Here is a 22,121-nt window from a genome sequence, read left to right on the forward strand (position 1 = left end):
AGCTTAATGGGGAGTTATTGACTTTTTTGGATGACACTTATCCACAACATGCCATCACAATTTGCAATTTGCAAACCTAGCTAGCTAGAAACATGTCCACAACCTCTGTATCCAATTTAGCCCATCACGTCTCTTTCAACCCCACTCCATGTTTTTCTTTTCCTCACTCCTCACTCCTCAACCATCTCTCATCTTTATCAATTATTCTTAATTTTCTATTTTAATTTTTAACTTCTACAACATATATATACTCGTAAAATTAAATTATTCAAAATACATTTGCTAACCTAATTTAATATATGAAGATTTATTTTCTCGGTTTTTAAGTTTTACTAGTAGTATTGGTCAAGAATCAAGATGAAATACAAGAAAGAAACTATTGAAAAATAATTTAAAGGTAGAAAACGAATTTGATAGTAGACAAAATTTGCGGCACAGAAAGCGACAAAAGCAGGAGAAGCAAGTTGTGTGTGGTGTCATGGTGTGTGCACATGAGAGAGACGAATGACGTCAGCGACGGGACTTATTTAATTAGAGAAAAAACTGAAAATATTAAGCACGTGATAAAAAGACCACCAATGACCAAACTGTGCCTTGCAATTTACACATGCGAAGCTTCATAGAAGCTTAGTTGGCGACCATCGTAAAAATAAAAATTAAAAAGATCTATGGTCGTACATAGTGATTAAAAAAGTTTCATGTCCAAGTTCACGAACCTTGCACTCCTATATATACCCGTCTCCTTCTTCCCCTTCAAAATTCGAATATTCAATACCCACAATTAAAAAAAAAAAACCTAATAACACCTTCCTTAGCTATCTCTCCTCTTTATTATTTCTTCAGCAGATTCAGTTATAACTGAAAAACAAACACACTAACAAGAAAAGAAATGTGCGAACAAAGCAGTTACGAGGCCGATTTGGCGCTACTGGACTCAATTCGTCGCCACTTGCTGGGAGAGTCCGACCCTTTTATATTCGGAGCACCGAATTGTCATTCGGGTAGCACACCGGTTTTCTGCAGGAGCTCCAGCTTCAGCAGCTTGTACCCTTGCCTGAGCGAAAATTGGGGCGAGTTGCCGCTCAAAGAAGACGATTCAGAAGATATGGTGCTCTACGGCGTTCTCCGCGACGCCGTGAACGTCGGTTGGGTTCCTTCTCTCGAAGCCGGATCACCCGAATCCTTCTCTTCGGGTTACTTACCCGACGTAACGGTTAAATCAGAGCCGGATGTATTTCATTCGGTGCCAAGCTTGCCGGAGCCTGTCATCTCCGCCGTCGTAGCCCCGATTGAAGAGAAGCCTACGCCTGTTCCGGTTCCGGCGAAGGGGAAGCACTACCGCGGAGTGAGGCAGCGACCGTGGGGGAAGTTCGCGGCGGAGATTCGTGACCCGGCGAAAAACGGTGCTAGGGTTTGGCTAGGAACATTCGAAACCGCCGAAGACGCTGCTTTAGCTTACGACCGCGCCGCGTACAGAATGCGCGGGTCGCGAGCTCTGTTGAATTTCCCACTCCGGGTAAACTCCGGTGAACCCGACCCCGTGAGGGTGACGTCTAAGCGGTCGTCGCCGGAGCCTTCATCATCGTCGGATAGTGTATCCACGACGAAGAGGAGGAAGAAGACGGTGGGACCGAGGGTACCGGTGGTGACAGGTCAGGTTGAGATGAAGACGGGGCAAGTGGGGAGTCAAGTGGCGCATTGTACACGTGGCGAGCAGTTATTGGTGAGCTGAGTAGTGCAACCACTCACTCGTCACTATTCACTAAAAATAATACAGTTGGGCCAAGATAAAAAAGAAGATGGATTGAGAATTTCAGATAGTGACTAAAAGAGTTGCAAGGAAACAAATGGGATAAGTTAAAAAGCCATGTTTGGTAGAGAGCAAGTAGGGCTCCATTTTTTTTCTTTTTGGGTTTTGTAAATACAATATTTGTTATTTCTTTGTTCAACATTTTGTGTATGAAATCAATGAATCGCCTTACATTGCATGAAATTAAAGCCTTTGTTCCCTAAATAGACAAAAAAATACTAGTATTAGTTCGTCTATAAGGCAAGTGGCAACTCTGGCAAGATAAAACTTTTCCGTTTTAGGTGATTGAATAGTAATTAGATAAAGTAGTCATAGTATCCGATAAATACAAAATGAAAAAAAAATGAAGAGGGAGAATCACCAAATCAGATACCAATAATTGCGAGGGAACCCAATTTGGATGGAAGTAACTGAGTGAGGTAGTGCTTACAATTATGCGTTCCGTACCAAAGGCTTTACTTGAGACAAAATTTAGGAAAATAAGATGCCATTCACACATTATGTCGAACAATTACAAGTGTTAAGGACGAAAAAATATAGACAAAAAAAACAAGAAGGAAAAATAGCATGTACAATAGCTCTCTGAACTCATGATCGGAAATAAATGCGAGCTCTAATAATTCTTCTATTCTTAAATCTTAATTACGTCAGTATTTGTTTCCACTTGCATTTGGTTTATTTAGATAATAAGTTAGGAGCATTTGGTTTGTTAATGGAATTTAATTATTTTCATGTTGCATTGCATTTTCTTTTTCACCTTGAAAAAAATTACATACAAAATCTTAATTTTATGATTATAAATATTTGATTAAAAATACTACATGCACATAAAAAATTAGTCACTACATGCACATTAAATATTTCACTTGATTTTTGGGAATTTAGATCGGATGTCGAATCAAGTTTGTATCAATATCTCAATTTGGGGAGTACATATAACTTCTCTCAAAAAGAGTGAACTCGACTCATAAATTACTTAGCATTGGTGTCGAATTGACAGGTGTCGAAATATTTGTGACAAATTATAGTGCAAGAGAATAAATAGAGCTAAAAATAGACAATTAACAAAGTAAAGAACGTGAAAATAAAACGATTGAAGAAAAAATATCGTAAAGATAGAAATAAGAGATAATACTCAATTTGGTCTCTGAATTTACATGCAAATCTCAATTTAGTCCCTAAGGTAGCGTTTGTTTTGAGGTATTAGGACAGAGACTGAGAGACTGAGACTCAGTATCATCTTTGTTGGTTCAGAGACTGGTACTAAAATTTTTGTCTTTGTCCATAAAATTTCAATATTTCAGTACCTCCAAAAAGTGAGGACATAGGGGACTGAAATTTTTAAAGACATAGACTGAAACTTTAATAACATTTTATACCTAAAATACCCTCATTTTAATTAATTAATTCCAATTTTATCTTTTGTACAAATTAAATTAGAGTTTCATTCTTATTTTAATTTCTGTCTTCCACTTTACACCAAACAGAATGCTGAGATTTATTTCTGTCTCTGTCTCTTAGTCTATGTCTCTCAGTCTCAGTCTTTTGGCCTCTGTCTCTCCACCAAACACTACCTAAAGTTTTAATTGTCTTTATTTAGTCTCCAAACTTTGTGAACATAACTCAAGTTAGTCCTTGAAACAATTTTCAACGTACAAACATTAATGGAACATTGTCGTGGACAGCCGGATGCCACACTAAACTTTGTAAAATGATGTCGTTTTAGTTTTGGCACTCAAATAATCCAAAAACAACATCATAAGTGGTGTTTATTAAAATTTTACTTAACAAAATAAGTGATACGATGCCGTTTATGAGCTATTTGAATGTTAAAACCAAAACTGCATCATTTTACAAGTTTTAACAAGACATTTGACGGTTTATATCAGGGCTCCATTAATGTTTTTGTACTAAAAGTCGTTTCAGTGATTAATGTGAGGCACGTTTATAAAGTTTGGAGACAAAATAGAGACAATTGAAACTTTAAGAACTAAATTGAGACTTGTGTGTAAATTTAGGGACCATATTAAATATTAACTCTAGAAATAACAAGAGAGAAAATAAATAAACTAAACAAAGAATATAAATGAAATACTAAGGGACTTCAAGTTTAAAATAAAACAGAAGGAAATTAAAGTGCTTAAAAAGAAAATCAAAGTAACAAAAATAATTAGAACTTAAAAAGAAAAATAAAGAAAATAAATAAAGTGAATAAAAAAATTGATTTCAGACATTCATATGCATTTGCATTTTATTGATTTTCGTTGCATTAATATAACTGAAAATTTGCAGAGTTGTGTGATGATAGTGTAGTGTTTCGATTAAAGTTTTTAGATTCTTTTGAATTTCTTTTATTTATAGACCACAAAAAGTAAACTGCAGAATGCTCCTTTCTCACACTATTTGACTCCCTCCTTTTTTTCAAGGTTTTTGTGATCCACAATTTTGTCTTGACCACGAAGAATTATAACTCTCAAGTTTAAAATTTCGCATTCTTTCTTACTTTGGTCTCCAAATTTCGTATTTTATATAACACTTTTAGAAAAAACCACCTGTAATTAGCGCATTTCAAATTTTAGAGGCTTCCGAATTAATTCATCTTATATTTGACATTTTACTTTTTTATGATTGAATTTTTATGATAAGTTAAAACTTCCAATATAAATCAACTCTTGTGCCATATCATTTTGACCTGCACAATATTTCGACTTTTATGGGTCGGTCATATGCTTTATTCTAGTCGAATTGTTTGTTCTGTTAACTTTTATACCAATAAAATATATATGTTATATTTAATTCATTTTTAATATGTATTATTTTATATTGTATTATATTATTTATATAAATAATTAATTTAGTAATTATTTTTAATGTTTCCTAACATAGTTGATGTTTGATTTGTACTGAAAGTTATTGTAACCACCAAATTTTTCTCCCAATGGCAACATACCATTAAATGGTTTAAAAGTGTTTAGTTGTATCCAGCTATATTGACATTGGATTAAGATTAATTTTTTAAATAATATTTTTCGTATACTGAAATCAGCTATTAAAATTAGTTATTAATGTATTTGTATATAAACGTATATGTGGTTTAATTTTTTTTAATATATATTTATATTTTAACATATATTTTATATTAATAATTAATTTTAGTGTATACGTAACATAGTCATTTTCTAAACCATAGTGTTTCGGATTAGCTGTAGTAAATTAAGACAAAAAGTACTCTCTAAATTTTATAAGGATAGTGGCGGGATATTATTCTCCACATATAAGTGATTTTTCCATACAAGTCATTACAAGTCATTTATATTCACGCGTGCACATTTTTCTTCGTGCCGTTATTGTACGTTCTTCTTATTCTTCTTCTTGCTGTACGTTCTTTGTTATTTTTCTCTTTCGTTATCGTCGACCAACACCACCTCTTCTTCCTCTCCTCTTTCTCCTTCTTTTTCCTCCATTATCAGTTATCTCGTTGTTGAAGATAATGAATAATTCAAATTCATATTGTCAATTGAATCATAATGAATTTATTATTGTTTTGAATCCAATCAAGTGACTGAGGCGTGGTTTGATTCTAGTTAATATTTTCATTAGTAGTTTATGATTTTATAGGTGAATAATGTTGTTTTTGTTTGTGAAATTTGTTGTTCATCGTTGATGGTTTGAATTGAATGTAATGTAAACATTTTGCCTTAAAAAAATATTTTTTTGTATTTGTAGCAAATTTGGGTGTAGCACGAAGATATTTGGGTGTATTGTTTAAGAATTTTTGGTGAACGTGTGCTAATAAGTTCTGCATAATTCAAAACTCTTCTACTCCCTCCTTCTCATCTTTTGCTTCTTCTTCTTCTTTTTCATCATCATCATCATCTTCTTTTTTTTCTTATTCATCTTTTTTTTCTTATTTTATCTTCTCAAGTTTTTTCTTGTTTTACTCTCTTAACAAGAATAAAAAAAATAAAATAAAACAAAGAAGATGAAAAAATACATAATGCTATAAAACTACTTAGAAGATGATAAACTTACATTCATTCAATTGAAAGAAAAAAGGAAATAAGAAAAAAAGAAGAAGAAAAAAATGAAGCATTAGAGGAAATATTTTTTCGTATTTGTAGCAAATTTGGGTGTATTGTTTAAGAATTTTTGGTGTATGTGTACTGATAAGTTCTGCATAATTCAAAACTCTTCTTCTTCCCCCTCCTCATCTTCTGTTTCTTCTTTTTTTTTTATCTTCTTATTTCATATTCTCATAATTCTTTTTAGGAGAAAAAATTAAATAAAGAAAAAAATACATAATGTTACAAAATCAATAGAAAAAAGAGGAGAAAAAAATACAGAAACAACAACAGTAATAAAAAAATAACAATAAAGATGAAATACGTGAAGAAAAATAAGAAGAAATACAAAGAAAAAGGAGAAGAAGAAAAAATAAGAAGAAAAAGAAGAATGTAAGATATCAAGAGGAACGTAATTTTCACGCGCATGTTATGAAAATAAATTTTAATTTGTTGGATTTGGATTAATTTATATCTCTTATATGAAAGAGAAAATTATATGTATAACGGTACCCGAGATATATTTATAAGCACTATTTAATTTCCACAATGCAATAATAAACACTTCTAAATGAAAAAATTTAAAATTATCAATTTCCTTTAAGGAACAATCTGTGAAGAATATCCTTCGTAGAATGTACTCGTGTTTATCGGGAGTTGACATAGTTCGATTAAAAGAATGACAACGACTAAAGATTATAACTTTAATTATTTGTAGTTGACGTTAGTGATCTTATCCTATTGAGCTAATTTAATTCTGGAAATATAGGACTTGTCGATCTCTCACCACCACTGATCACACAAAGCATTATAACTATAATACTAACTATTAATTGCCATATGCATTGCTTATTTGCTTAATTGAAATTAATAATTTAAATAAGTCATACGATGAATAATACAATTTGGCGTATCTCCTTGTATTCATCAATGTAACTCCTATCACATTTTTCACAAGCATTTGGCTCTCACGCTCAACTTATTGTCCTTTTCTTTTTTACTTTTGTTTTTTAACGGCGGCGAAGAGTCTTAGTTCATACTTTTAATTATTTTTTAAAAACATAAAAAATTAAAAAAATCAAGTTTTTTTCTTAATTATCGATTAAAAAGATAATTTAGAAAAGAATAGTGTTAGAGAGTCAATGGCCTAAACGTACAATGTGTATAATGGGCTAAATTTTGGTCCATGAATAAAATGAACATCACTCATACTATCTAAAATAACTATTCGGATACCAAGGATAATAAACATCTCATGTCATAAAATTACTTATTCCAAAAATTTAAGTTGATTTGGAGTTTACCAAAGATTGAATCCTTGACCTTTCGAATCTATAATTTTAATACCATGTCATGAACTCACTCATTCCAAAAGCATAACCTTAACAAAACAATGTAACACTAATGATCATATCTCTAATACTTTCTAAACTTCTATTATACGCATTGTACGCTTAGGCCATGGACTCTCTATACTTTCTCTTTAGAAAATGACATAGGAGTCTCAATTTTTTTTTAATTACTGATGAGAACATATTGTCTTTATGCATATTAAACAATGTACCGGTTCGGATGGGCAACCTTACATAGATCAGATTATGTGTATCTGTCAATTCATCGTTGTGATTAAAGGGCTATAGCCCGCGGTTTTCGACGCACGGACGAAAAAAAAATACAGCATTTAACTTGTGGTTGAAATTATTATTATAAAATAAATATAAATTAAAGATAACTGGACAATCTTGTCATAAAATTATATAAAATTAAATAAAAATATTAAGTATATATTAAAATTAACAATCAAAATTAGGCAGGATGTATTTTTGTATTTTTATATGTATACAAATTTAATACAAATTAACTACTAATTTTATGTGTCACAGGCTTTCTCTTTCTTTTTAGATTTGGCACCTTCTTCGGACCTTCGATCCTTCGGTCCCACTTTTCATCGACCACATCGTCCTTTTGTCACCACCATGTCAAAGTCTATATGGCTCGCTGTTGGCACTAGTTGAGTTGTTCGTGGTTTTTTGCCGCTCGCTATGGTTGTTTTTGCTTCTTCGTCGCTCGCCCTGTTCAAAGTTGTTGGGATTAAATAGTATAATCATAATCCAATTAATCATGTGTTAAATAATTTGTTATTATTATTATATTAAAATATTAATATAATAAGGTCCTTGATTAAATTTAGAGATTTATTATTATGACAGTAATCATAATATATTGAGAGATAAATCTTTTATAATTTAATTTAAATTATTCTTAATCATAGAATTATTGAAAAGGACGTTAATAATCTGAAAAGATCAATATATATATAATAGTCTTCATTAAATGAAGATTAATAAATCTCATTTATTAAATTATATATATAGATGGTGCATATAGAAATGTAACTATTGAATAGACTCACTTTGAGAATTCCTAATTGTTATAATTACCGCATATTAGTCAATAGGATATTCTCAAGATGAACATGGTAATAGAGTTTCCTTTGACCTGCGACTATCATAATAACTAACAATATATTTATTATATTTTGATTTCGGACACCTAATACCCTAGAGTGCTAGTTGAATGGATATTGGGTATGATTTAAATACTTATAGAATTAATGATTAGTCAATAAGGAATCTGTCAATTCTCGGTAAAGAGTTTGAGCTCCATGATTATAATGACTGAGATGAATAAAACCTTGGTTAATGGATTTTGAATGAATGAATGAAGAAATAAGTTTTTTAAGTCATTCACGGTTCACTATAATAATGGTAACAAGTTAGAGTTTGACAATTAAACCATATTCTAAGGGTTAACCAAGAGATAGAAAAATGGAAGAAATTATACTTTGTTCTTCTGAGGTTTTTAGTAAAAATAGATTACTTCATACTATCGGGTTATTGAGGAGTGTTGTTAGGCGCCAATCTTGATTAGTAAAGTTAGTATGACTAGTTTACTACCCGCTTAATATTGAACCTATGGGGTCACACACTAACAAGTGTTTTAATCTTTTTATAGAATTATTTAATTATTATTTTGATTTGATCAAATAAATAATTATATTAATTCAAATGGAATATTATTATATTCTTTTCTAGCACCAAGAATATAATATAATAATAATATGATAATTGAGAATAATTAGTTATTCTATTTCTAAGTTTGAGTCATAAATTTGGATGAAATCCTAACTAATTCTGTTTCAAATTGAATTATGATATGATTTATAAATTTAAAAGATTCAAGTTTAAAATAAAAAGTATTATTTACATTTGAATTGAGATTCAAATTTAAAATAAGCAACAAATATCATACTACATATATGTATATCAAGAGTAGAGGAAATAAATGAAATAAAACAGAAGAGTTTTATTCCTATATCTCTACACACATAAATGTATGTGAGCCTAATTATTGGGGAAGAATTTTATGGCGTGCAAAGAGTTGCAAGAGGTTTCTCAATTTAGATCAGATGTTCACTGATCAAGGAGTTGACAACAAAGGTTGGTCACGGTGTGGATATGCATAGTATCTTCGTATCATCGAAGAAGAAAATGATTTTTACGAACATCCACAAGTATTTAGATCTAATCTATATATTATTTATTTGAATAAAATTTAAGCACAAAATAAATTTTTATAATTGCTTTCTTTTCTTTTGCTACATATTATGAACATTGCATATTATGAACATATGGTAATTCTTCAAAAATCAAGAGAAAGAAACGACGTTGGTTTGAACCATATAAGGTGAAAGTCCAGCAGATCCGATAAAAGGTACGTGGAGAATTTTGGTCGTGCGAGACTTTATTTGTATATTGTTTGATTGATGAAAGAATGGATTCGATTGCATTTAAAAAATTTTCAAAAAGAGCCAACTACCACTAATCGCAATGCACAGCGAGAACCTACCATAACACTAATACATTTTGAATATAACGTGATTAAAATATTAGAAATCTCATTTTCTGAATCATAATTATTTTTTTAGTCATTGCATGAATTTGCTTAGAGCCATTAAAATAGACTAAATCTATCAGACTAGTCCAATTACCTTTTTAAATAGATGAATTTTGTTTTTAAAATTAAGTCAATTTAAATTTCAGGTTAAACGGACTGAGCTCGATTAACCCAAAAAAATGACGGGTTAAATAGACTAATCCGTGAGTTAAACGGGTGGTCCGTTTAATTTTTTGACATTTTCTTTTGAAAAAAGCAGCACTTTTAGCAGATAATTTCTCTCGATTCAACCTGAAAATTCGACCTATCAACTAAAAAAATATTATTTTTAAAAGATTTTATTTTATCTAAAAGTGATATTTTTTGTTAAAATAATTTTTAAAAAATAAAATTAAATGATAAACGAACTGGCCCGTTTAACCTATCAAATTGACCATAAACAATTCGAGCTAAAAAATTATGACCCGCGAATAAAACAAACTTAAACGGGCCAACCCATTTAACCCACAAACTTAACAAACCGAACTTAAATGAGCCAGATTAGCTTGTTTGATGACCCCTAAATTTGCTTCCCTCAGGTAACATTAGTAACATTGGCAGTAGCATTAAGTACATAACCAGACCTGAATGAATTGATTTTCTGTCTAATTTTACACATTTGAACAATTATTTTAGTACTTCTTTAAAATATCTACTTTGTCAAAAATCTGATACCAATAAATTTTATGATATATTGTCTTTGACAAATATTTTATTAAAGAGTTATGCTACACATACAAATTTTTTTGTCTTACAAGTTTTATAAGTTGGGCTAAATCTAATAAAAACTATATTCACCCACTGGAACGTGATAACATGCGCATTACTCAACCGTTTTTAAAGCGCGCTCTCATTCACCATTATGGAAGATACTTCTTCTTCTTCACGTTCTTTCTTCTCCTCCTCCTCTTCCTTCTTCTTCTTCTCCTTCCTTTTTGCGTTCCTCCTTCTTTTTCTTCGCGTGTTTCATCTTCATCGTTGGTTTTTTATTATTGTTGTTATTGCTGCATTTTTTTCTTTTCTTCTTTCTATTGATGTTGCAACATTATGTATTTTTTTTTCTTTGTTTGATTTTTTTCCAAGAATAATTATAAGAAAACGAAATAATACGATGAGGAAGAAGAAGCAGTAGAAGATGAAGAGGAGGAAGAGGAAGAGTTTTGAATGATACAGAACTTATCAAAATAAAAATACACCAAAATATCTTCGTGTTACACCTAAATATCTTCATGTTACACCTAAATTTGCTGCAAATACAGAAAAATATTTTCTCTAATGCTTTGTTTTTTTCTTCTTTATTTCTTTCTGTGTTTTAGTTAAATAAATGTAATTTGATCCTCTTCCAAGTAATTCTGCAGCATTATGTGTTTCTTCTTCTTCTTTGTTTAATTTTTTTATTTTTATTCTCGTTAAGAGAGTAAAATAAGAAGAAACTTGAAAACGTAAAATAAAAAGAAAAAGATGAATAAGAAAAAAAGAAGATGGTGATGATGATAAAAAAAAGAACCAGTAGAAAATGAAAAAGAGGAAGGGAATGAGTTTTGAATTTTGCAGAACTTATCAGAATAAAAATACATCCAACTATTTTCGTGTTACACCTAAATATCTTCGTATTACACCCAAATTTGATGGAAATGCAGAAAAATATTTTCTCTAATGATGCGTTTTTTTCTTATTTCTTTCGTTTTTTTAGTTAAATGAATGTAAGTTCATCCTCTTCCAAGTAATTCTGCAGCATTATGTGTTTTTTTTTTGTTTGAATTTTTTGTTTTTATTCTTGTTAAGAGAGCAAAACAAGAAGAAACTTGAGAAGGTAAAATAAAAAGGAAAAGATGAATAAGAAAAAGAAGAAGAAGAAGAAGATGATGATGATAAAAAAAGAAGAAATAGTAGAAGATGATAAGGAGAAAGAGGAAGAGTTTTGAATTATGTAGAACTTATCAAAATAAAAATACACCTAAAAATTCTTAAAATACACCCAAATATCTTCGTACTACACCCAAATTTACTGTAGAAAAATATTTTTTCTAATGCTATATTTTTTCTTCTAAATTGAACCACACCTTAGCCACTTCGTTGGATTCAAAATAATAATCAATTTCGTTCTCGTTCAATTGACAATTTGAACCTGAATTATTTATTATTTTCAACAACGAGATAACTGATGATGAAGGAGAAAGAGAAAAAAAAAAGAGGAGAAGAAATTTCAATAAAAAAAGAAGGAGGAAGTGGAGGAGGAAGAAGAGGTAGTGTTGATGATGACGATAACGAAAAAGAAAAATTGTGAAGAAGAAGAAGAAGAGGCACATAAGAAGAAGAAGAAGAAAAAGAAGAAAAGACACAGAAAAAAACGTAAAAGCGCGTGAATATAAATGACTTGTATAACTTATCTAAAAAAATGCTTGTATATGGAGAATAATCCTTTATCAAAAGTAACATGTGCTTCTTGTACTTCACCACTCTTAGTATAAAGACTAATAAGTGCATTATTAATTCAAATATCAGAATTACCAAGAAACACATGACTGTTTTTGAATCTGCCACCCTTGATCAAGTACTTTTTATATATCTTGTTTAGATTGTAAACGAGATATATAAAAAGTTATCTTATTTATAGTGTAAATCAAATATATGTATATATAAATAATTAAATATAATTTTTGAAAATAATAAAAATTATTAATAATTTAAATTAGACTAAACTCTTAAAAATGGAACGTTTCAAATAATAGAAAAAATAGACGATTTTAAATGATAGAAAAGATAACAGTACATTTTAAATAATAGTGAAGATGAACTATTTATTTAAAATAAACACGTTAATACATTTACTTTTAATAACCGTTGAAATAAATGAAAGCATAAATAAATGTACCATTAAACTGTCTACTATTAACACAATTATTTTTTTTCTAACATTATTAATAATACAATTGTTTATTTCATTCACTTAAAACTTTAACTAATATTCTTAGTATATTGTTAGAAATAAAAAACTAAAAGCTTTCTATTGAAAAAATAATTTTAAAATTCTAATGATAATAATTAAAAAATTAAACATACATAGGTTTACTTTGTTTATAAAAACTTTTTTATATTTTTATCTCTTTTCTAATAATATTTTTTGTACAAAAATAATTTGAAATAATTAAAACTAATATTTGCATTATTGTTTGTGTCTATTTTTTATATATTTTTATAATATAAAAATATTTTGTTTTATTTTTTTATTTTAAAAATAATTTGAAAGTAGTTGAGCAGAATTTACGATAGAATAAAAATGAGGGATACGATAATGAAAGAAGCGGTTGAGAATGGAATGCAATTTCCAAAGAATGAAGGGTTAATGTATTATTTGGATATTAGCGGCCACGATAAAGAGGCCAACATACAATTTAAACAATGGGTAGTTAAAAGAAAGTAAACGTATTAACGTGTTTATTTTAAATGGACAGTCCATCTTCCTTATTATTTAAAATGCACTGTTTGTTTTTTTACTATTTAAAATCATTCACCTTCCTTATTATTTGAAACATTCTATTTTTAAGAGTTTGGTCCAATTTAAATTATTAATGTTGTTTACACTGTAAACGAGATAATTTTTTATGTACCTCGAGATATATGAAAATTGAAAAAATACACATAGCTTGTTTACATTGTAAACGAGATACACAAAAAATGATATCGTTTACAGTGTAAACGAGATAGGAGAGGAATATTTATTTTGATAAATATTTTTTAAATTATTTATTTCAATAATTATTATAATTATTTTATTTATTAAAATAAAAAATTCGATTTTTAATGCTTCAATCGCAATAAACTTTGACTTGAATGACTGAATTTGATTATTATCTTGAGCATATTTGATTATAACTATATTTCGTAATTAATAATGCTAGGAACCAAGATGGTTCTAGCTAAAAACAGCCAAATGCCTCTGAATGAATTTAAAACCTTTACGTGGATGTTGTTTATGTTAGGCATGATGATGTTTTTTTTCTTTGTAAATTGGATGGTTTTGAAATTATTTTTTTTATTTATCATCTTTTAGGCATTTAGAGAGAGAGGGGGTGGAGAGACCGAAGCTAATTGAATAAGTTTTCGTGATTCACATTACTGAACGTATCTCCTCCTAATTTGAATGTGGTGAAACATTTAATAACCAATATTTTAAATCATAAATAGATAAAACTAATTACTATATTTATAATTAATTAAATTGTTCTATTTTTTGCTAATTTAGAATTGGTTTCATATACTTTTCTTTTCGTAATATAATTTAGAGTGAAGTTGAATATAATCCGATTATAGTGTGAATTTGAACTTTGATTTGGATTCTAGAATTTGATTATTACTTTTGTTGTATGTGTTTGATTATAATCAGTTTTGAAGTATGACTTGGTATATGTTTGATTATCTAATTGTAACATTGAACTTTGATTATTAACTTTGTTATGTTTGACTATAATGGGATTTTGAAGTATGATTTGGAACATGTTAGATTATAATCTAATTATAACATTGAACTTTAATTTGAATTTTTTAATTTAATTATTACTTTGAATGCAGTTGATTATAATTGAATTTTGTAATATGATTTAAAACATGTTTGATTATAATCTAATTACAGCATGTGTTTAAATTTTGATTTAAATTATTAAGTTTAATTATTACTTTAAACGCATTTAATTATAATCATATTTTGTAACATGATTTGAAAAGTGTTTAAAATTATAATTAGGGATATGCAATTATTCCAAAACAACTTGTCTAAAAACACTAGAATTTAAAATAATTTTATAATAATCAAACATATTGTGTATAACTAAACATAAAATCAATCAAATTATTGTAGTAGTAATAATTTATAGGGCAATTTACATATTTAAATAAAATTAGAGAAACTTTTACCCAAATACACAAATCAACAAATTGTTATTTGTGCAAAATACATTATTATGTAAACCGTAGGAGCCAACCACGATTTTTGATTTATACATAAACCGTGGCTGGTAGGAACGGATTACGTGTTAAAACAAAATGACCATAAACCGTGGTAGGCTATCACGGTTTATGAATGCAAGAAAATCTTCATAAAACCTTACTGCCAGCAACGGTTTACGAAGGAATGGTAATTGGCATAAACCCTTGTAGCCTACAACGATTTATGAGGAGGAAATATCTATATATATGTGGGTGAGATTCAACCTGCATGAGAGATACATGTTTACATATATTTTTAAAATATAATATAGATACATTTTTAATTATATTAATAAGACGATTAATTTACGTCTGAATTCACAATATAAGAGTAACTTTTGTGAAACACGTTGAAGAGGATAAAAGTGTGTTTCAATACTTTGAATGATGTTCTTTGATGTTTGACAACTTGTTTTTTTAACGCCAACTTGATTCTGCATCCCAAAAACTCGTTCATTAGAAGCAAAAAATTATAACTTCTGCATTTACTCAACCCACGTTTAGGTTGTTGCTTGTTATTATTGGTTTTTCCCTAATTTTTTCTAAATAAATGCTAAGAATATTAAAATAATTATTCTAATTTTTATGCACTGTTTACTATTTTAATTTTTTATAATATGTATTATTGCTCCTATTAGAAATGATAAATTAAATAAAAAATTAATTATAAATAATAATAAAAATCTAACTTGTAAAAAATTAGAACTTAAAATAATAATAAAAATAAAATTATTAAGATTACTTAAAAAGATTACTAAAATATATTATTTTATATATTATTTTTAATTTAATAAATAAATATTACTTTTTACTATAAAAAATACTTAAAAAATTGTCTATTTTTATATGTTATTTTTAATTTTATCAATAAATATTAATTTTTATTATAAGAATAAAAAATTATAATATACTAAAATAAAGTACTATAAAAAAATACTATATAAAAGATACTAAAAAATATAAAAAATTAAATATATTTAAAAATAATATTATAATTTAATATTATATTTTTTTAATAATTAATTATTTATTTATCTAGAAGTGATTTTAACTAATATTATCCAAACAATATTTATTTTATTAAAATCAATTTTAGTAAAATTTGTCAAACATAAATCATGTTGGCACAAACTCACTTCTACCCAAAATCAATTCTACAAAATCACTTCCATTCAAACTCCAGTTTCCCCAACGTGAATCCAAACACACACTTAAAAGTTACTGTTGATAGAAAAATATTTTTGATGAAAATAAATTGATTCGGAGTAAGTCAGAAAGAAATTTTAATGCATTTTGAAAATATTTTTAATGCAAACGTGGGGCGAGTAAATACAGAAGCTAAACGTGGGTTGAGTAAATGCAGAAGCTATAATTATTCTAATTATTTTAATATTCTTAGCATTTATTTAAAAAAAATTATGAAAAAACCAATAATAACAAACAACCACCTAAACGTGGGTTGAGTAAATGCAGAAATTATAATTTTTTGCTTCTAATGAACAAGCTTTTGGGATGCAAAATCAAGTTGGAGTTCAAAAAAAAATTGTCAAACATCAAAGAACATCGTTCAAAGTACTGAAACACACTTTTATCCTCTTCAACGTGTTTCACAAAAGTTACTCTTATATTGTGAATTCAGACGTAAATTAATCGTCTTATTAATATAATTAAAAATGTATCTATATTATATTTTAAAAATATATGTAAAATCTTCCATGACTCCACCACTCAAACCTGACTAAATCCTCCCATCCTCTCTCTCAAACTCTCTCAACTATGAAGGTTTCAAAAAATTTTATTGCTTCCAAATGATCTGTGTTGAGCGTCACCGGATTATGTATATATATACATATAAACGTAAACCGTGGGAGTCTAGGAGGTTTTACGTTTAATGCAAAATTCCTCATAAACTGTGGTAGCCACCCACGGTTTATGCCTAACACTTTTCCTTCCTAATCCGTGGTTGGTGGCCACGGTTTACAGCCAAACTTTTCTTTCCATAAAACCTCTCTGCTAACCACGGTTTATGTACAAATCAAAAACCGTGGTTGACTCCCACAATTTACATAATAATATATTTTGCATAAGTACGTAACAACTTTTTAATTTGTATATTTGGATAAATATTTCTTTAGTTTTATTTAAATATGTAAATTGTCCCAATTTATAACTAAACTATTATACATGCTCAATGTTAAGTTTGTGTTTTCTCAACCTCCTATATAGTATTAGTGGTTTTAACATACGAGAACTGTGTAATCAATACATAAATTTCATTGTGTAAGAATACAAGCTAGTTTAAGAGTAACAAATATTAAATAATGTACATCAATCAAACATCATCCTAAAAATTAATCATACAACAACATACTGATAACCTAAAACAAAAAGTAACAAATTGACACTAATACCCACAGAAAAGAACCCAACCTCATATTTAATATGCACAACTCTTTTAATGTAGCTATTAAAATGACATTATCAAATTTAGTTTCACTTAAAATGCCTTAAAAGCAAATCTTTAACATTAATGTCGAGTATATACTAATCTGAATTTAAAAAAAAGCATATATTCATTCACCATAACTAACTAGAATTTAAATTTTAATAGATATAAAAGGATTTTGATCTTCTAAAGTTTGAATTTTAATTTAGAGAGTAAAATGTGATATTCTATTTTTGAATAATTTCTCTTTTATATTTATTTTTAGCCTCACCTATAAAATCAATAATAAAAAATCACACTTTACTCTTTAAAGTAAAATTTAAATTTTAGAGAATAAAAATCTAATATAAAAATATAAATTTTAATGTTATAGTTACCGGACCCATTGGCTCCCACGAGGAGGCATCGAGATCAAAAAAAATGTTGAGCATGAGCAGAAAATCAAACGACTGCCTAAGAGAATTACGATCCCTACACTCTGATTTTTCTAGAACCTTATTTTTCTTCTTTAACCGCCTCTTTCTTTTTTTTTTTTCTCTCTCTTCCTCTCTCCACTAATATAGTGATGATTGAAATTTTTTATTAGTTGCGATATTCTTTTATACACAAAAAATATATAATTTATATATATAAATTAATATAATTTATTAATTAAAAATAATTTAATATTTATATTGACCAAATAATAGTCAAAATTATTAAAAGTTGTTACCCAAAATTTTTCTATAGTAAAATAAATGGATATTATAAAAGGTGCCATTTATAGTGGCAGTAAAGGTTCAATGGCTACAATGGCTAAGTTTGCTGAATCAACCGGTGCCTGACACCTCGAGAGTTTAGAGGTCACTTGATTCTTGAGTTCACTATGTCAACAACAGTAAAATTGTTAATGAAACATAATAAATATGTTACTGTAGTTAAAACTGAATTAACAAAAATTTCACCTAAAAAATTAAAAGAAAATTAAATTTTTTTTCGGTATTTGATTTGGAAAAAAATAAATTATGCTTCTGTTGTGCTGTTCGGATTCAAGATAATCTGTCACGAACAAATAATAATAATAATAATAATAATAATGCATGATTGAAGTAAAAGAGTTTAATGAAAAAATGTGAATTTGCTCACACCAAGAGATCAAAAGGTCTTTTATCTTGAGCTTCAGCTTCTTTCTCAGTGTTAAGATCAATATATTTTTCTTTATCTTCCAAAACAATTATCTTCACAGAATTAACGAAAATTAAAATGAAATTACTAAGACTGGCATTGAGATTGTTAACAGAAAATGGAAGAAAGAGAAAGTTGGGGATACCCTTAAAGGAAGTCCAATCTGAGAAGTAGCGAGGCCAACACCAGGGATTTTTCTCATGACCTTGATCATGTCATCGATAATATTCTGCACTCTTTCTGACTTTATCTCTTTCACATTTACTTTCATGGCACGTTCGTGCAGAACCGGTTCTCCAGCTTTGGAGCCCGCGGAACCACCCTGATCCTGCTTTGGAGTTGAAACATCTCGCCAACGACGTCGTATCTGAGTTCCGTAGTAGTGATATAGGAGCTTTATGCGAACGGAGCAACCACAACTACTGCACCACTGCCCCCATCACCCTATACAGATCGCCCCCATCAGACAAGAATAAATCTAATTTTTTTCGAGTTCATTTTCTAGACGTCCACTGCAAACTTAACCCATTTCTTGTGGTAGCCAATAACGTCGTCTCTCGCCGATATTCATTGACATTCATACTCTTGCTAAAAGATAGCAATTTCCACTAATATCCCGAGTAAAAGAGATAAGAGTTACCGTAATTAATTCCTTAAATAAAGATTAACCTAACTAACAATGATGCCATTTGTCATCTTTTTATTTGATGGTCAATAGATAGCCATCACTAGTCACCAAAATTGTGGCTACCAAAGGCGTGGCCATTATAAATTTTTAAACTTAACATATACATGTATACAACTATATTGAATGCGAGAAAGCTTTTATTTTGGGGACGTGGACAAAAATATATATATTTTAGGATCAAATTAGGAGATTCTTCGGCATCTTTAAAAAGTGAAAGAGTATTAATTCCCTTTAGTTGTTAATTAGTGGCTAAACATTAGTCATATTTAGCTCAGTATTTATTTTTAAATAGCACATATATAAAAGAAGACTTTTATTTTTCACTTAAATACTTATGGATTCCAAAAATCCAAATTTCAATCTTCAGATATTTTAGTTTATTAAATTTTAACATTTATACATGGGCAATGTAAAATAATTTTTATTTCTCATTAATACTATAAATTTGTCAAATTATTTGGTTGTAGTAGTAATAACGCAATTAACTACCATTATGGTGTTATATAGATCACTTTCAAAATAATTTTTTCGCCAATATAAATTAACTTTGCAGTGAAAATATAGAAATTGATGAACACTTTATTTTGGAGAGAAACGAAATTAACTAAATTTGATCAAGTGAACTTAAGTACTAACGCATAAATTGATAGCACAATTCATAAAAATTAAATTCCGATGCATAGTAATTGTTAAAAACAAGAGACTAAAACTGGAAAAATGATATGTATATTATTGAGTGTGTGCAAGTTGTCTACTCAAGTTGTCTACTTAAGTTGTGTGAAATGATACAATATGAAAGGGTATTTATAGGTACTAAGAGAATCGTAATAATAAGGACGTAATCTCCTATAATAAATATTCAGATGTACTAAATAATACTAATTGATCCTAATTATATTCTAACAGTAATAGTCCAAACGGGTTTAACTAGGTCAAAATAATAGTCCATTCCATTTACAAATCAGCCTCAAGTATATGTTACCACCCGAATCTAAGGTAGGACTAAAATTTAAATTCAAGTTTGAATAATCCACGTTGGAATGAATGTTCAAACTAAAAACGAATGCGTTCCCATGCGAGCTAAGGTGTGTTATAGCAGACATTTATACTAGATTCCAAAACGAAAGATGAAGCTATATGCCATGCATGCTATGACCACACGCCCATACCGCACGAGGGTTATTACTATAAACTATAAACTATATTATATATATGGCGGTTGTAATTCATATTAATAATTTATTAATGTATGAGCTTGCGGGTTGCCGCAGCCATTTTGCTTATTATTATCCCAATCACTTCATTCAAACTTTGACCCACGACTTTTCTATATACAGAATATGTTCAACCTTTCTTAAGATGACTGCAACCTAGTTTTTTAATTAATATTACTGGAAAATATAGCTACCAAATCAACTTTCTTTTGACCTTTTATTTGTTTTTCGATTTCCTCATAGTTTACATTGTCTACATTTAAATTCTATAACCATTCGTGTACACACTTGGCAATATCTGCCAAAATACTATCTGTATATTAAAATTAATTATTATATATTTATATATAAATATATAATTTAATTTATTTTTAATATATATTTTATATTTTAATATATATTTATATTAATTATTAATTTTAATAATTAATTTTAGTGTACATTTAAAATAATTACTGTGTGTGTGAAAATTGCTGTGATCATTGATCAATAATATTCAGTATAAAATAATCTTATTTAGTTATATTATTTTAACATAAAAATTTAACACGACATGCAACCTTTTTTTTCTTTTCTTTTTCATTTATTTATGCAATGATTCTTGCTACCTTTAACATGAATAATGAAAAGTTTCCTTTCGTTATCATACCTTTATTTTTTATAGGATTGAAAATATATATTTTATCTACGGGTATTTAATTCGGATCAATTCGTTCCAGTAGGGTTGTCTATTCGATTTGCTACGGATAAGGTAGGATGTGGTACGAATTTGTTTGCGGGTAAGGTAGGATACAGGTTCAGAGTGAACCCATAATCTACCCTACCGGCACTTCTAATATATTATATTATATATATGTAAAAGTTATGTATGTAGTGAAGAAAGTGAGTGTTGAATTTACAATCGTTTTCTTATAAAAAATTAAAGTAACTACTAAATTAATTGATGATCACATTATTTGTAATTTTATGTTAGATTTCTTTAAGATTTTATTGTTTTTAATTTTAATTTGAACTTAATTTTTTATTTTATATTTTATTAATATGTATATAAAATTTGGAATGGTTAAATTTTATATTTACTTAAAAAAATTTTATTTTTCTGCGAATAGTATCGGGTAGAATATGGTTTAGAACTTTAGGGTGCGAGTAGGATTAAAATTAAGAGATTCTAAACCCGCAGATAAAATAAAATTTTAAAAAAAATTTCAACCCGCAGATAGAGTCAGACTCTATCCTACCTTACATATTGCCCGCACTAATTATTTACCAACATATGATACTAAAATTACAAACAAAAGTATATGCCAACAGTTGCTTAAATTCAGGGATTTTTTTTAACAAAAAATAACACATATCTTGATAGTATTAAAAGAGAAAAAACTTTACAACTTAGCATTAAATTTTAAGGTTTTTTTTCTTATATAAGATATAAAATATAAAATATAAAATATAAAAATTATATATTTATATTGTTTGGCTAATAACATCAATTATGGATTGGGATCTTCAGTGATAACATCAATAATTCTATAGAATATTATTTACCAAAAATATATAAAAGAATCCTCAGTGATGGTAACACGAATGAATCTATTATCTATAAAGAGCGAATGTTATTATTTATATACAAAGAAATTATAAACACTATGTAATCATATTCGTATAACAATAAATAATAATATGGTCACATGCCATTTTTTGCTTAGGTTACTCTTATCTTGGTATCATATACTATCATACAAAGATTAGATTCGTA

General features: G+C 28.4%; 1 pseudogene; it reads left to right on the forward strand.

The window, feature by feature from the left end:
- Window positions 1-586: 586 nt before the first annotated feature.
- LOC112747769 (ethylene-responsive transcription factor 1A-like) lies at window positions 587-1,993 on the forward strand (annotated as a pseudogene).
- The last annotated feature ends 20,128 nt before the right edge of the window (window positions 1,994-22,121 follow it).

This window comes from Arachis hypogaea, chromosome 15, assembly GCF_003086295.3.
Source record: "Arachis hypogaea cultivar Tifrunner chromosome 15, arahy.Tifrunner.gnm2.J5K5, whole genome shotgun sequence".
In the NCBI taxonomy this organism is placed as follows: domain Eukaryota; kingdom Viridiplantae; phylum Streptophyta; class Magnoliopsida; order Fabales; family Fabaceae; genus Arachis; species Arachis hypogaea.